Source organism: Arvicanthis niloticus, chromosome X, assembly GCF_011762505.2.
Source record: "Arvicanthis niloticus isolate mArvNil1 chromosome X, mArvNil1.pat.X, whole genome shotgun sequence".
In the NCBI taxonomy this organism is placed as follows: Eukaryota; Metazoa; Chordata; class Mammalia; order Rodentia; family Muridae; genus Arvicanthis; species Arvicanthis niloticus.
Window position 1 is genome coordinate 31,335,509 of NC_047679.1, and position 16,047 is coordinate 31,351,555.

General features: G+C 42.1%; 1 protein-coding gene across 2 annotated transcripts in view; it reads left to right on the forward strand.

The window, feature by feature from the left end:
- The window catches only part of Mbtps2 (membrane bound transcription factor peptidase, site 2), a 67,149-nt gene extending 53,175 nt beyond the window's left edge, over nt 1-13,974 (forward strand). The window contains exon 13 of one of the 2 annotated variants that reach the window (XM_076918785.1): nt 13,522-13,974. The gene's annotated coding sequence lies outside the window, so the exon portion shown is untranslated. Of the gene's footprint in view, nt 1-4,807; nt 5,037-13,521 lie in introns of those variants that run through there. The other variant, XM_076918786.1, reaches the window with a different exon arrangement.
- Nucleotides 13,975-16,047: the final 2,073 nt, after the last annotated feature.

Sequence of the window (16,047 nt, forward strand, 5' to 3'; positions counted from 1 at the left end):
TCCCCATGGGGTCTCAAATACTTCCAGCTCCTTCAGTCTTCTAATTTCTCCATTGGAAACCCCTTGATCAGATCAGTGGTTAGCTGTGAGCATCTGTATCTGTATATGTCAAGCTCTGGCAGACCTCTAAGGAGACAGCTATTATCAGGCTCCTGTCAGCAAGCACTTCCTGACATCCACATCAGCGTCTACCTTTGGTGGCTGCACAGGAGATGGATATCCAGGTAGAACAAATTCTAGATGGCCCCTCCTTCAGTTTCTATCCCACACTTTGTCTCCATATTTGCTCCCTTGAGTATTTTGTTACTCCTAAGAAGGACCAAGGCACCCACACTTTGGTCTTCCTTCTTTATGAGCTTCATGAGGTCTGTGAGTTGTATCTTGGGTATTGCAAGCTTTTGGGCCAATATCCACTTATCAGTGAGTAAATACCATGTGTGTTCTTTTGTGATTGGGTTACCTCACTCAGGATGATATTTTCTAGTTCCATCCATTTGCCTAAGAATTTCTCGAATTCATTGTTTTTAATAGCTGAGTAATACTCCATTGTGCATTTTTGTTTTGTTTTGTTTTGTTTTTTTCGAGACAGGGTTTCTCTGTGTAGCCCTGGCTGTCCTGGAACTCACTCTGTAGACCAGGCTGGCCTCAAACTCAGAAATCCACCTGCCTCTGCCTCCCAAGTGCTGGGATTAAAGGTGTGTACTACCACTGCCCGGCCATATTTTGTACTTTTATACATGTGTGAGTTACTATTTCTAAGATGAAACACTATGACCAACTAAAGTTGAGGAGGAAAGGGTTTCTTTTGTTTGTACCTCCATATCATTGTTCATCACTGAATGAGGACAGAAACTCAAGCAGGGCTGGAACCTGGAGGCAGGAGCTGATGCAGAGGTCAGGAGGGTGCTACTTACTGGCTTATTCCCCTTGGTTTTCTCAGTCTGCTTTCTTATAAACCCCAGGACTACCAGTCCAGGGATGGCACTGTCCACAATGGGCTGGCTCCTCCCACATTAATCACTAAAATGCCCTACAGGCCTGCCTACAGCCCCCATTTTTATGGAGATGTTTGCTTAATTGAGGTTCCCTCCTCCTAGTTGACTTTACCTTGTGTCAAGTTGACATAAAATTAGGCAGTACAATAAGTAAAGGCATTAGGAATGTACTTGAAATAGTTGTTTATATCTATTATTGTATGAAATTTAGAAACTTGGAAAAATTCTAGAAATCCGCCTGCCTCTGCCTCTTAAGTGCTGGGATTAAAGGCGTGTGCCACCACTGCCCATAGGTATCTTGAAGTCTGACCAGAGTTTTATGTATACAAACTGTTAAATTGAATTTTTGTGTTAGACAGATTTGCAAAATGGCATCTTTAATTTGCATTTTTGATTAGAAAATATCAGCATTTTAAAATGTGTCTGTATTTTGTTTAAACATATCCTTTTCTCATTTTCATTTTAAGTCATATTTGTGTAATATATAGACATTCAGTTAAGTATTGGGGGCTCATATATGTGCAGATGTATATGCACATGTATATGATGGCCTGGGTCTGATCTCAAGTCAGTCGTTATATTCCTCTACATTATTAATCAAGGCAAGTTGAACTTAGAGCTTGCCAGTAGCTAACCAGCTTCTCAGAGGGTCCTAAGAGCAGGTGCCATGCCCACTCAGTGGGGATCCTAAATCCAATCACATGCCTGCTGCTTGTGTTGGAAGTGTTTTAGCCACTTACAATGTCCCCAGGCCCTTTTGCACAATTTTTCATGGGAGGGATTAAGTTTACTCCTTTTCCTCAACTTCATTTTAGTACAATGTATATATATGTGTGTGTGTGTGTGTGTATGTATACATATATATGTATGTGTATATATATGTGTGTGTGTGTGTAAAATATATAACGTTATTATTACTCTATGCCATTCTTTGCCTGCTTTGCCTGTGTCTTTTTCACATTTAATGATATGTTTTGAAAGTCTTCCCCAGTCCAAGAATTTACTGGTACATTTTATTTTAACAATTTTATGATTTAATTTTTAAAAATTGTTTAACCAACATGTATTATATTTTACTGTTTGTGCTTTGGGGACCTGTTCAGAAAGTCCTTTCCTATGTCTCTATCTGATTCATGATATTGTGTCTCATGTTGAAATCCTTGGTCCATTTGGAGTTGAATTTTTTGTAGGGTGAAATATAAAGATCAAATTTCATTCTTCTACATGTAATGAACCAGTTTGACCAGCACTATTTGTTGAAGATACTGTCTTTTCCCCAGTATGTACTTTTAGCTTTTTTGGTTAACAATTGGGTGGCTATCATAGTATGGGCTTATGTGTAGATCTTCAGTTCTGTTTCATTCCTCAGTTTATCTGATTTCAAAGAAAGGGTGCAAGAACACAGTGGTATAAAGGGTCAAAGTAAAATAATGCAATGGGAAGGGTTAAAAGGAGGGGAGCCAGCCAGGCAGTGGTGGTGCATGCCTTTAATCCCAGCACTTGGTAGGCAGAGGCAGGCAGATCTGTGAGTTTGAGGCCAACCTAGGTTACAAGTGAATTCCAGGACAGCCAGAAGTACTCAGAAAAAAACCCTGTCTTAAAAAACCAAAAGGGTGTGTGTGTTGTTGTGGGAGGGGGTTGGGGGGGGGTGTAACTGAGCACCCTTGCCTGCTGAGCTGTCTTGCCAGCCTTAACTTGCCAGTATATTATCAGTGTAATTTATAGGCCTTAACAGAAAAGGTAACATTGTTTCTCTTAGTGAACTGGCATGTTTGAAGCCAGATGAAGTTAGATGTCTCCCAGGCAAAGTTAATAATGTCATTCTAACAATGCATGGAAATTTGAACTTCAGTTGGAGAGTTGACATCATGCATTTATACTTGTTCTGAAATTTTTGTTTAAAATATTTTCACACAAAAATGAGTTTTGACAAAGAACCAGCTTTGATGGTCATAGTAACTCACATCTGTGATCTTGATCTTAGCTTGTAAGAAGCTGAAGCAGGAGGGTCATCTAAAATTCAAGGCTATCTTGGACTTCAGAGTGAGACCCTGTCTCAAAATGCTAAATTAATGAATTTATAAATAACTTCTTCTTAAAACTATACTAATGATTATCTGGGGGGGGGGGGGGTTCTATTTGTTTCCAGCATCAACATTTTTTCTTTTTTCTGTGTACCTGTGCTGGCTAGACTGGTTGGCCATGAGACCCAGAGTCTTCCTGACCCTCACTTCCCAGCAGAGATTACAGGCATATGTCACCACATTTGGCTTTTTACATGGACACTTGGGATTGAACTCAGGTCCTCATGCTGTCACAGCAAGCACTTCTAACGAGTCAGCACTGCTGCTTCAGCATTTGTTTCCTCAGGTTCTTGCTGTGCCATCCAGTCTGGATGAATCTGCAGTCTTTGACTACAGATTTCTTCATAAATGGGATGACAGGTGTATGTCAACAGACCTGGCTTTTATCCTTCACCATTTGTTTTGGTTTTGATATTTGACTTTTGGGGATTTTACTTTTCTCTTTCTGACTTATCCACTTCTATGTTTATACTAGTTCTCATCCCTTCTTGGAAGAGAGTCTCTGAGTCTGGGCCCCCTTCACCACTGTGAATACAAGTATTCTAAACCTTCTTGCTGAACCATGTTCTATACTCAGCAGTATGAACTAATAAATGGTCTGAACACTTGGAAGAGAGAGAGAGAGAGAGAGAGAGAGAGAGAGACAGACAGACAGACAGACAGACAGACAGACCGAGACCTAGTCCAGCAGGCAGGGCTGGGGAGAGGGGCTCAGCAGGTAAAGTGCTTTTTGCAGTGCAAGCGCGAAAACCTGAGTTTGCATCTCCAGCACACGTGTATAGCTGGGAGTATGCAGCACAATTCACCAGTAATCCCAGTACTCTTACAGATGAAAGAAAGATACAGGACAGTCCCTGGAACCTTTGACTAGTTAGTAGCTAGCAACTGTCTCTAACAAGGTGGAAGCTGAGAGCCATCATACAGCCATCATACCAACCTCTGCACTTAACACTGTGTCACATGTGTGTCTGTGCTCACACACATGAATGGATGTGCACAAGCATACACACACAGGAGGGAGGAAGGGAGAGGGAAGGGAGGAGAGAGAGAGAGAGAGAGAGAGAGAGAGAGAGAGAGAGAGAGAGAGAGAGAGAGGTAGGTGGGGAAACACACATGAATGGATGTGCACAAGCATACACACACGGGAGGGAGGGAGGGAGAGGGAAGGGAGGAGAGAGAGAGAGAGAGAGAGAGAGAGAGAGAGAGAGAGAGAGAGAGAGAGAGAGAGAGAGAGAGAAAGAGAGAAAGAAAGAGAGAAAAGGAGTGGGAGGGCGGGAGGGGGGGGAGAGAGAAAGAGGGAGAGGTGTCCGGGGAGTTGTACAAAGCAAACACTATCAATTGAGCCATGCCTAGATCCTTTTCCTGGGAGGCATATTGTGTTGGGAGCCGATTCCTAGCAGAAAGTGGCTTTCATCCTTGCAGCCATCTCAAGCCATATACCCTGACAAGAAACTTGTTTTTCAACAGCCTACAACAGCTGAGCACACTCTAATAAACATCTTGTTTATCCCACATAGCTTGTTTTGTTGTTTAGTGCCCCCAGCTACAAGGGACACATGGTAAAGTGCCTTCAGCTGTGTTCCCCTGCTTATCCACGACTGCAAGGCAAGTGAAGTGTATATATACCCAGGATTTTCCTTTTAGAAAACAAGACTTGGTCACACACACTCTGGCTTGTCTCCATTCTTTGCGTCTCTTCCCATTCATCCCCATTCTCTCTCTTGCTAGACCCTGACCCGGTGGATCCAAGCTGCTGGTGAGACACAGTGGCCCCCAAGCCAGGCAGTGTGGGCCTCAACAACATTGTATCATTCAGGCAATAGACAAAAGCAATTGTTTGAAAAGGCAACATTTAAAAATGCAAAGAGCCTGGGTGGCTGATAACACTGTTTAGACTAAGACTGGACTTCTAGTCTTTTCAGATTGGACAACTAAACCTCTTATTGTATGTGCTGGTATTTCACGGCTGAAAGCATCCTAATTGAATAAATAAAATGAAGGAGGAAAAGGTTTCTCACTACCTTCTTACTGCTTTTTCTAGATATTGGTAGAGTATGTTTTTAAGCATAAGCAGATAAGAAAATCCTGAAGTGAAAGGAGTGTGCTAGGTTAGATGTCTCTCACCTTGCAAGGTTTCCTCAAACTCAAAGAATTGTTGTCATGGTAAGAGGAAAGACATAGTCCAAGACTGAAAATATAGGGTCGACAGAGATAGCCAGTGATTCTTCCTCACTTGTACTTGCAGAGTACCCACAATACACATAGATTGTTTAAAATTTACAGATTACAAGTTCTTTTGGGAGCAGGGTATTGATAGCACATGCCTTTAATCCTATCCCGCAGGAGGCAGAGGCAAGTGGATCTCTGTAAGTTTGACAAAAAATTCTTACTTTCATTTTTTTTAAACAGGGTCTATGTAGCTCTGGCTGGCTCAAAACTTCTTGCTAAAATTATTAGAAACAGTTTTCCCCAAAACATGATGAAAACCAGAACCCATTCCCCTTCCCCTAAACCAACCACAATAGCTAAAGGTTTGCTCTAATTATCAGTGGTTTTCTGTGTTAAGAGCTGTCCATAAGGAAATTATCTGGCCTATCTTGTTTGCTTGTGCACCAAACGCTTCTGAGCCATTTCTCTAACATCCCTTGCCCCTTGTGAGGTGTCTTAAACACAAGGCCAGTGGGGATGGCTCAGTGGATAAAGGTGCTCATTGACAACCCTTATAACCCAATTCTGAAGAATAGATGGTTCACCCAATGGTTTTGGATCTCCAATCAGAAGAGTCTCATGTCACATTTTGAATCTGGTTAAATTAATGTGTTAATGATTTCCTACTAGCCCATTTTGTTATGAGAGCATCATCCTTAATTTTTTTTATGCAAGGACAAAATGGATCATCTCCCTTTTGACCTATATTATCACAATTTGAGATTTCTGAGGAAAATTTTCCATTATCTTAGCCTGTAATTTGTCATGGTAAAATATGACACATAGAGCTGAAGAGATAGCTTAGCAGTTGAGAGCACTTCCTGATCTTTGGGAGAACTCAAAGTTTGGTTCCCAGCAACCGTATCAGGTGCCTCACAATGGCAGAGCCAGTGCCCACTTAGGACATCCAAGAGCACCCATACAGAGACACAGACAACATACACATAAATAAAAATAAAATAAATGACACGTTACAATGTGGACTGCCATGACTAATTTGGAAAACAATTTATCAATATTTGTCAACCTAAAAGCCCATACTTATTGAATGTAGTTCTTTTGTAATAATGTATGCTAAAATAATAATGCTATTTTTTTTTATTTTTTTATTTTTTTTGGTTTTTCGAGACAGGGTTTCTCAGTTAGCCTTGGCTGTCCTGGAACTCACTCTGTAGACCAGGCTGGCCTCGAACTCAGAAATCCGCCTGCCTCTACCTCCAAAATGCTGGGATTAAAGGCGTAAAACATACATACATACATACATACATACATACATACAGTAGTATGAAAGACTAAGTTGGTCAATTTAAACTAGCATATTTACATAAAGGGACACTTACTAGATAACATAATGCAGAAATACTTTGAGAGAAAAGTACAAAAGAAGAGTTAGGAAGGTAGCTCAGTAATTCAAGTGCTTTGCTTGATACTCAAGCATAAGGACCTGAGTTTAGATCCTCAGTACACATGTAGAACTACTGTGCATGGTGGTGTATGCCTGTGCCCCCAACATTAGGGGACAGAGACAGGCAGTTTTTGGAGGCTCCCTGGCCAGCCAGACTACATGTAAAACATCCTGTATCAAAAACATAGGTGGACACAGTTTGGATGTAGGACACAGAGAAATCAAGGTAAAAGATTCCTGCCTGAAGGTTAACATTCATAGTGCTGGAAGATGCTATGCAGTCTTCTGGAGAGAAAAGTCATTGAGTATAGTATGACTTGGCAGGCAAGAGATTCCCACTAGTACAATATAGCAAAAATATTCTGTGGGTAACTGTATTAGCCAGGGTTCTCTAGAGTAACAGAACATATAGAATTAATCTCTAGGCATCAGCAATAGTGTCTGGGTTTGGTGTCTACATGTGGGATGGATGCCCAGGTGGGGCAGTCTCTGGATGGCCTTTCCTTCAGTCTCTGTTCCACTCTTTGTCCCTGCATTTCCTTGCTGACAAAATCCTGGTATAGCTATCCTCTGACCAAAACAAATGAAGATACTCAAGGCCAACCATCAGACTGAGCACAGGGACCCCAAAAGAGGAGTTAGAGAAAAGACTGAAGGAACTGAAGGGGATTGCAACCCCATAGGAAGAACAACAATATCAACTAACTGGACCCACCCCCAGAACTCCCAGGGACTAAACCACCAACCAAAGAGTACACATGGAGGGACCCATGGCTCCAGCCACATATGTAGCAGAGGATGGCCTTATCTGACATCAGTTAGAGGAGGAGGGGACAGAAGCAGGGGGAGAGGGGATGGGATGGGGGTTTTGAAATGTAAATAAATAAAATAACCAATAAAAAAATATATATAGAAAGGGATTTTAGTAGAATGACTTACAGTCTATAGTCCATCTGACTAACCCAACGGTGGCTGGTTGTGAGTAGAAAGTCCAAGAATCCAGTAGTTGCTCAGTCTACAAGGCTGGAAGTCTCAGCTGGTTTTCAGTAGATGCTGGAATCCTGAGGAAGTGAGCTCTAATGCCAGTGAAGGAATGGACTTGCTAGTGAGGTGAGAGTAAGTAGACAAAGCAAAAGCTTCTTCTGTCTTCCAAGTCCTTATATAGGCTTCAGGCAGAAGGCCTGGACCAGATTAGATCTGGATTAAAGGTGTATCTTCCTTTCTCAGGACCTGAAACAAAGGCATGTCTTTTTCCAAGTTTAAAAGATCTGGATTAGCTGGCACACGCCTTTAATCCCAGCATTTGGGAGGCAGAGGCAGGCGGATTTCTGAGTTCGAGGCCAGCCTGGTCTACAGAGTGAGTTCCAGGACAGCCAGGACTACACAGAGAAACCCTGTCTCAAAAACAAAACAAAACAAACAAACAAAAAAACAAACAAAAACAAGACTATAAAGGACTATAGAGACTTTAAAGGTTGGATTAAATGCAGTTTGTGTTATGATATGGTCATAAGCCTGTGGAGCCAGGAAGTGGAATGTGATAGTTTGAATGAGAATGTGTTGGGAGCTGACTTTTAGCAGAAAGCAGCTATCAACTTTGCAGCCATCTCAAGCCATATACCCTGAAAAGAGACTTGTTTTTCAACAGCCTGCAACAGCTGAGCACACTCTGACAAACATCTTGTTTATCCCACATAGCTTGTTTTGCTGTTTAGCGACCCCAGCTGCAAAACGCACGTGGTGAAGTGTCTTCAGCTGTGTTCCCCTGCTTGTGCTTATAAATACCCAGGATTTCCTTGCAATAGGAGAAACAATAAGAGGAGACAATAAACGAGAAACGAGACTTGGTCACACACTCTGGTTTGTCTCCATTCTTCGAGTCTCTTCCCCAACTCTCTCTCTTGCTAGACCCTGACCCTTGGTCTAGAGCAGCAGAACAGTCCAAGACAAGAATGTCTGTCCTAGGCTCAGATGTTGAGACATTTTGATAACGTTATTGTTGTTGATTGGGAGGTTAGAAGAAGGGATACAGCCTTTCTGGAAGAAGTACATCCAGAGGTTGGGGTGAGCTTTGAGAACGCATATCCTGGTCCTGTTTCCTGTTCGTGCTCATTCTCTCTGCTTTTCTGTGATCTAAGATGTGACTCTCCGGTTCCTGCACTTATCACTATGCCTGCCATGTTTCCCTGTCGTGACGGATTTTATCACATTGGAATCGTAAACGGAAATAAACTTTCTTCCTTAAATTGCCTTTGGTTATGATGTTTTTATCCCAGCAGTGGAAAAGTAATTAATATAATACATAAATATCAATTTGAAAGGGTTTTCTCCTTCAAAGGGGTTAACTATATCTGAGTTGTGGAATCAGGAAGATTTTAGATTCATTTTGATTTTGCTTATTTATATTTTTAAATATTTCAAGAAAGGTGAATTGTGACTTAAAACGGAAAATATTTCAAGATGTTTCCAATGCCCCCATTGGATCTAATTTCCTTACATTTTACTTCTTCCTTCATGTTCCTAGTTGTGCTTATTTCTTTTAGTTAAAAAGGGAATGAGATTTCAGCTCATACCAGTCAAAATGGCTAAGATCAAAAACTCAGGTGACAGCAGATACTGGTGAGGATGTGGAGAAAGGAACACTCCTCCATTGTTGGTGGGATTGCAAGCTGATACAACCACTCTGGACATCAGTCTGGCAGTTCCTCAGAAAATTGGACATAGCATTACCTGTGGACCCAGCTATACCACTCCTGGGCATATACCCATAAGATGTTCCAACATATAACAAGGGCATATGCTCCACTATGTTCATAGCAGCCTTATTTATAATAGCCAGAAGCTGGAAAGAACCCAGATGTTCCTCAACAGAGGAATGGATACAGAAAAGGTGGTACATTTACACAATGGAGTATTACTCAGCTATTAAAAACAATGATTTCGTGAAATTCACCGGCAAATGGATGGAACTTGAAAATATCCTGAGTGAAGTAACCCAGTAACAAAAGAACACACGTGGTATGTACTCACTGATAAGTGGATATTAGCCAAAAAAAATCCACCCAGAAATACCCATGGTACAACTCACAGACCATATGAAACCCAAGAAGGAGGACCACACCAAAGTGTGGATGCTACAGTCCTACTCAGAAGGGATAAGAAAATTATCTTGGGAAGTAGGGGAAGAGTGGGGTCTGGGAGGGAGAGAGAGGAGGGGAGGAAAAGGGGCCCAGTTCGGATACAGGAGGAGATGGTGTGTGTGTGTGGGGGGGGGAGAAGTACAGAGAGTCAGGAACTTGAAAGGTGTGTAGCAGTCGGTGAAGGGTAACTGGGGGTAGTCACTATAAAGTTCCAGATGTCAGAGACCCAAGAGGTTCCCAGGACCCAACAAAGAGGACATTAGCGGAAATACCCATCAAAGCTGAGAGAAAACCTGTAGAGACCATATCCAGTGGATAAGCATGGCCCTCAGTTGAGGGATGGAGCCACCCACCCACCTCAAAAATACTAATCCAGAATTACTTCCGTCTAAAGGAAATGCAGGGACAAAGAGTGAAGCAGAGACTGAAGGAAAGGCCATCCAGAGACTGCCCCACCTAGGGATCGATCCCATCTGCAGACACCAAACCCAGACACTGTTACTGATGCCAAGAAAAGCTTGCTGACAGGGCCTGGCATAGATAGCTGTCCTCTGAAAGGCTCTGCCAGAGCCTGACCAATACAGATGTGAATCCACGCAGCCAAACATGGGACTGAGTGTGGGGATCCCAATATAGGAGTTAGGCCAAGGACTGAAGGAGCTGAGGGGATTTGCAACCCCATAGGAAGACAACAATACCAACCAGACTCCCTAGAGCTCCCAGGGACTTAATCACCAGCCAAGGAGTACACATGTGGGGACCCATGGTTCCAACTGGATATGTAGCAGGGGATGGCTTTATCTGGCATCAATGGAAGAGGAGCCCCTTGGTCCTGTGGAGGCTCAATGCCCCAGTGTAGGGGAATGCAAGGGCACTGAGGCTGGAACGGGTCGGTGAGTGGGTGGGAGAAGCACTCTCATAGAAGCAGGGAAGGGAGGAGGGAATAAGGGGTTTGTGGGGAGAAACTAGTAAGGGGGATAAACATTTGAAATGTAAATAAATAAAATAACCAATTAAAAAGAGAGAGAATGAGCTATTAAGAGAAAACAGTATTCAGCACATATTACAGATACTGTGCCTTAATAAGGGAAATAACAGTATAGTAAAACTCTAGTTCAAAAGAAAATTCAAAAGGAACAGAATGCTGAAATAAGTTTGCTAAATGAAAGGCAAAAACTGTACAATAAAGTTGTTCCCTTTGGGGATATCACTTCTGCTGCACCGATATCATTTCCATCTCCACCAGGCCAACTCCTCCAAGTTAATGTGTCTGAGCCTTCGGCAAGCAATAGCTCATTTCCACAGAGAACTGACTAATCCTTGCACAGGCTTTGGAAAAAAGGATCATCAAATGAACCTTCAGTTTCAGGACTTTGCTCTGAACTTATAGATGTTAAGGATATTTATGATAACTTTTCTTTAGACTTATTAAATAAAAAAAAAACAACTTGAGCTAACAGTTCCATGGCCAGAGCAGGTTCATCTGGTTAAATAAAACCACAAACCACATGGTGGTTATTTTTCGATTGTGATTGAGGTTACCATAGCACATGAAATGAATGCTAGCCTATTAGATTACGGACACGGCAAACATAACTGCACTGACAGCACATATTCAGTTGGCTTGGCTCCCAACAGTAGTTTTCAAAATAAATGTGAGCTTTTAAAAACAAACAAACAAAAGAAAACCCCCCAAATCTCTTAACAGCTCCATTGTAATATCATGCTCTGTACTCAGAGTCTTTTTTTCCGCAAAGTCTCCTCCTGAGCAGATAGAAATAAAAGAAAACAAATATTATAACAGAATAAAGCATGCTCTGAATAGCAAGGTGCTCATGGAATTGTATTTTCTCAGGAGAAAGCAGGATCATCTGATTAAAAAGCTCAAATTCTCTGAAACTTTCTATCAAAGGCCCTAGTGTGTAACTTGAGCATACATCCATGTCAAGGTTATTCATCTAAGGAAAACACTTGAGCACACCTCCATATCAAGGTTAAAGTTGGGGGGGGGGGCATCTAAAACACTGTGTTCTTTCTTACTTTGTTTCAACAAGAAGGCATAGACAAACATTTGGGGAAGCATAACAAACATTTGGGGAGCATGGCCAAAGCTCAGAAATGCTACACAGGAACATATATTCTGCTGCCTAATTCAAATAGATCATGCTCCTGACAGTGTGAAAGGCAGATTTGCCTGCTCGGATTTTTGGGGGGTGGGGGCATTGAGATGGGGGAGAAGTGAGGTGGGGGGCTTGAGATGGAGTTTTGTTGTGTAGCCCTGACTGACCGGGAACTTCCTCTGTAGACTAGTCTGGCCTTGAACTCACAGAGATCTGTCTGCCTCTACCTACTGAGTGCTGGGATTAAAGACATGTACAACCACTGCCCAGCTAGGTACCTTCTTTCTTAAGCTTTTCCTTGAAGTCTATTGGAAGTGCTTGCCATTGGCTTCTCAAAACATACATTGTGATATAGTATAGCCTCTGGCAAATTGCCTGTGCTCCAATACATGACCTCTCACCCATGCTCATTTAAGCGACCCCTGTTGGACTCACTAGGTCACCCAAAAAAGGATAAATAAGTAAATCCATAAGAGTAGAAGGAGGGCTACTTGGAAAGAAAGAGGAGATCAGTGTGAAGGGATGGAGACCCAGAGGAGTGGGGTGAGTATGATTAAAGTACATTATATGGATGTAGGAAAATGTTTTTTAAAAACAAAATTTAAAACTTTTCAAGAAAAATAAAATAGCATACACAGAGAGAGAGAGAGAAAGAGAGAGAGAGAGAAAGGAAGAGAGAGACAGAGAGAGAGATCCCTTTAAAATGTATAAACTTCCTGCCTAGCTACAGGAAATAGCCTGTGGCCTATTCAGGCCATATCACTATTGATGTGTGTCACAGCTAAGGTCACCCCACTGATTCTTGGATGCCTCCCTTATCTTAGGTCTCTATCTTGTCCTGGAGATGCCCCCCATCTCCCCACCCCTGTCAGTTGCAGATTTCCATTCATTCTCATGGTTATCTGATTATCCCTTCTGTCCTTCCTCACACCTGATCCCAATCACCCCCCACCCATTCCCTTTCCCATCCCCTCCCTCCCACTTCCCTCCCTCCATCTGCCTCGTATGGCTATTTTATTCCCTCTTCTAAGTGAGATTCAAGAATCCTTGCTTGGGCTTTCCTTCTTGTTTAGCCTCTTTGGGTCTATGGGGTGTAGCATGAGTATCCTGTATTTTATGGCTAATATCCACTTATAAGTGAATACATACCATGCATGTCCTTTTGGGACTGGATTACCTCACTCAGGATTATATTCTCAAGTTCCACCCATTTGCCTGCAAAATTCATGTCTTTGTTTTAAATACCTGACTAGTATCCCATTATGTAAGTGTATCACATTTTCTTTGTCCATTCTTCAGCTGAGGAACATCTGGACAGTTTCCAGTTTCTGGCTATTACAAATAAAGCTGCTGTGAACATAGTTGAGCAATGGAGCAATAGGGACACCAACTCACCCACAAAGCCTCACCTCGACCCCAAAATTATCCTGTCTACAAGAAATGCAGGGACAATGGTAGAGCAGAGACTGAGGGAATGGTCAACCAATAAATGGCCTAACTTGAGACCCAACCCATGGGCAAGCACCAATCCCTAACATTACTAATGATACTCTGTTATTATGCTTGCAGACAGCAGTCTAGCATGGCTGTCCTCTGAGAGGCTCCACCCAGCAGCTGACTCAGACAGATGCAGACACCACAGGCAAACAGTGGATACAGCTTGGGGACTCTTATGGAAGAATAAGAGGAAGGATTGAAAAACTAAATGGGACAATAACGCTACAGGAAGACCAACAAAGTCAACTAACCTGGACCCTCGGGGCTCTCACAGTCTGAACCACCAATCAGAGAACATACACAGGCTAAACTTAAGCCTCTCCATAGCAGAAACTGCAGCTTGGTGTTCAGTGCAGCTTGGTGTTTATGTGGGTCCCAAACAACTGGAGCAGGAGCTATCCTAAAAGCTGTTGCCTGTACTTGGGATATGTTCTTCTGCCTTGTCTGGCCTCAGTTGGAGAGGATGCACCTAGCCTCAGAGAGACTTGATGTGCCAGGGTTGGGGGATACGCAGGGAGGCTCCCACCCACTCAGAAGAGAAGAGGAGGGGGAGGGGGTGAAGAATTGTAGGAGGGGATGACTGGGAGGGAACAGTGAGCAAGATGTAAAGTAAATAAGTAAAATAAAATTTAAAAATGTAAGCTTCATTCTTTTTTTTAAAAAGCCTTCTTGAGTAAATAACAATATCACAGAACAAAATTAACCAGATCTAAAGTCTATACATATCATTAAATTTCTATATAGTTTGAATGGGCATTTAAAATGAAAGCTGTAGAGTTTCACATTAGGTTTTAGACTTTCTGTATTGAATATATTTTTATTGTATTCAGACTGAATGCAGGTAATGGACACAAATTATGAAAGTGGAGATAAAGCTAATTGTTTTTATAACTATGATCTGTCATGGGTGTTTTGGTTTTAGGGGTGGATAAGCACTTAAAATAGATTCAGTGCATTTACTCCTAAGAGAGGTGTTGGCATCAGGGTTCGAGTTTAGTTGCAGATAGGGACCTGGTTGCTAAACACCTCCCTCATACCTTCTACTGCTCCTACTGCTCTTTGTACAAAGTACAAACATGACGAAGTCATGCTGTCATTTATTTTACACTAAGAAGCCCAGACTCAGGACATCTTTTATGAGTCTTACAGGCTATGTATTCTCACCTGGAATATCCTTCTCCTCTCTTCATTTAACCAGCTCCTACTCAACTTTCTCTTTTTTTAAATATTTAAATAAGTTCACATATTTTTTATAGTTTTTTTATTATTTTTTTATTTATATGAGTAACTATAGCTATCTTCAGACACAGCAGAAGAGGGCATCAGATCCCATTACAGATGGTTGTAAGTCACCATGTGGTTGCTGGGAATTGAACTCAGGACCTTTGGAAGAGCAGTCAGTGCCCTTAACCGCTGAGCCATCTCTCCAGCCCCCTATTCAACTTTCAAGGCTCACATTAGGTTCGGTCAAATAGCTCCCCTCAACCCCCTTCCTTATTTGCTTACATTCATTCTCACATCAGTATTTAATAAATAAAAGTCAATGACTGACTGCTAGAATACTAAGGACAGAATTCCTAAGAAGATACCGAGAAGAAAGGCAGAAAATTTTAGAAGTGTAGAATTTTACTGCTGGAAAGGGAACTAAATGTGCCTCTAGATGGGGACCTGGTACATTAAATGACTATCAGTATCAAATGGCAGACATGGAAGATATGGCATCGCTGGTGCCACTTATCCTACACTTTTCTACAAGTTCATTAGAAAATCTATTTTTTTTTTTGAGACTGGGTTTCTCTGTGTAGTCATGGCTGTCCTAGAACTCACACTGTATACCAGGCTGGCCTCGAATGGACAGAGATCCATCTGCCTCTGCCTCCCAAGTACTGGGATTAAAGACAACACTATCACTGCCTGGCTAAAAAATATTTTTCTTCTTCTTTTTTTTTTTTTTTTTTTTTGGTTTTTTGAGACAGGGTTTCTCTGTGCAGCCCTGGCTGTCCTGGAACTCACTCTGTAGACCAGGCTGCCCTGAAACTCAGAAATCGGCCTGCCTCTGCCTCCCAAGTGCTGGGATTAAAGGCATGCGCCGCCACCACCACCACCCTGCTTACTTATTTTTCTATTGCTATGAAAAGATAACATGGTCAGATGAACTTATAAAAGATAACATTTAATTGGGGGCTGGCTTAAAGTTTCAGGGGGTTAGTCCAACAGTTTCAGGTTAAGTCCATGGTTACCTGAGAAGCATGACGGCTAGCAGGCATGATGCTGGAACAGTAGCTGAGACCCTATATCTGATCCACAAGCGTGGGGAGGTAGGGTTGCTGAGATTGAGTCTGGCATGGGCTTTTGAAACCACAAAAGTCTGCCACAGTGACACATCTTCCCCAATGAGGGTACACCTCCTAATCCTTCCTAAAACAGTTCTACCAACTAGGAACCAGGCATTCAAACAGGAGATTATGGGAGCCATTCTTATTTAAAAATACAACATTCTATTCCCTGGCTCTCATAGGCTTGTAACCACATATAGTGCAAAATGCATTTAATACAACTTTTAAAGTCTCCATAGTCTTTCACAGTCTCAAGACTATT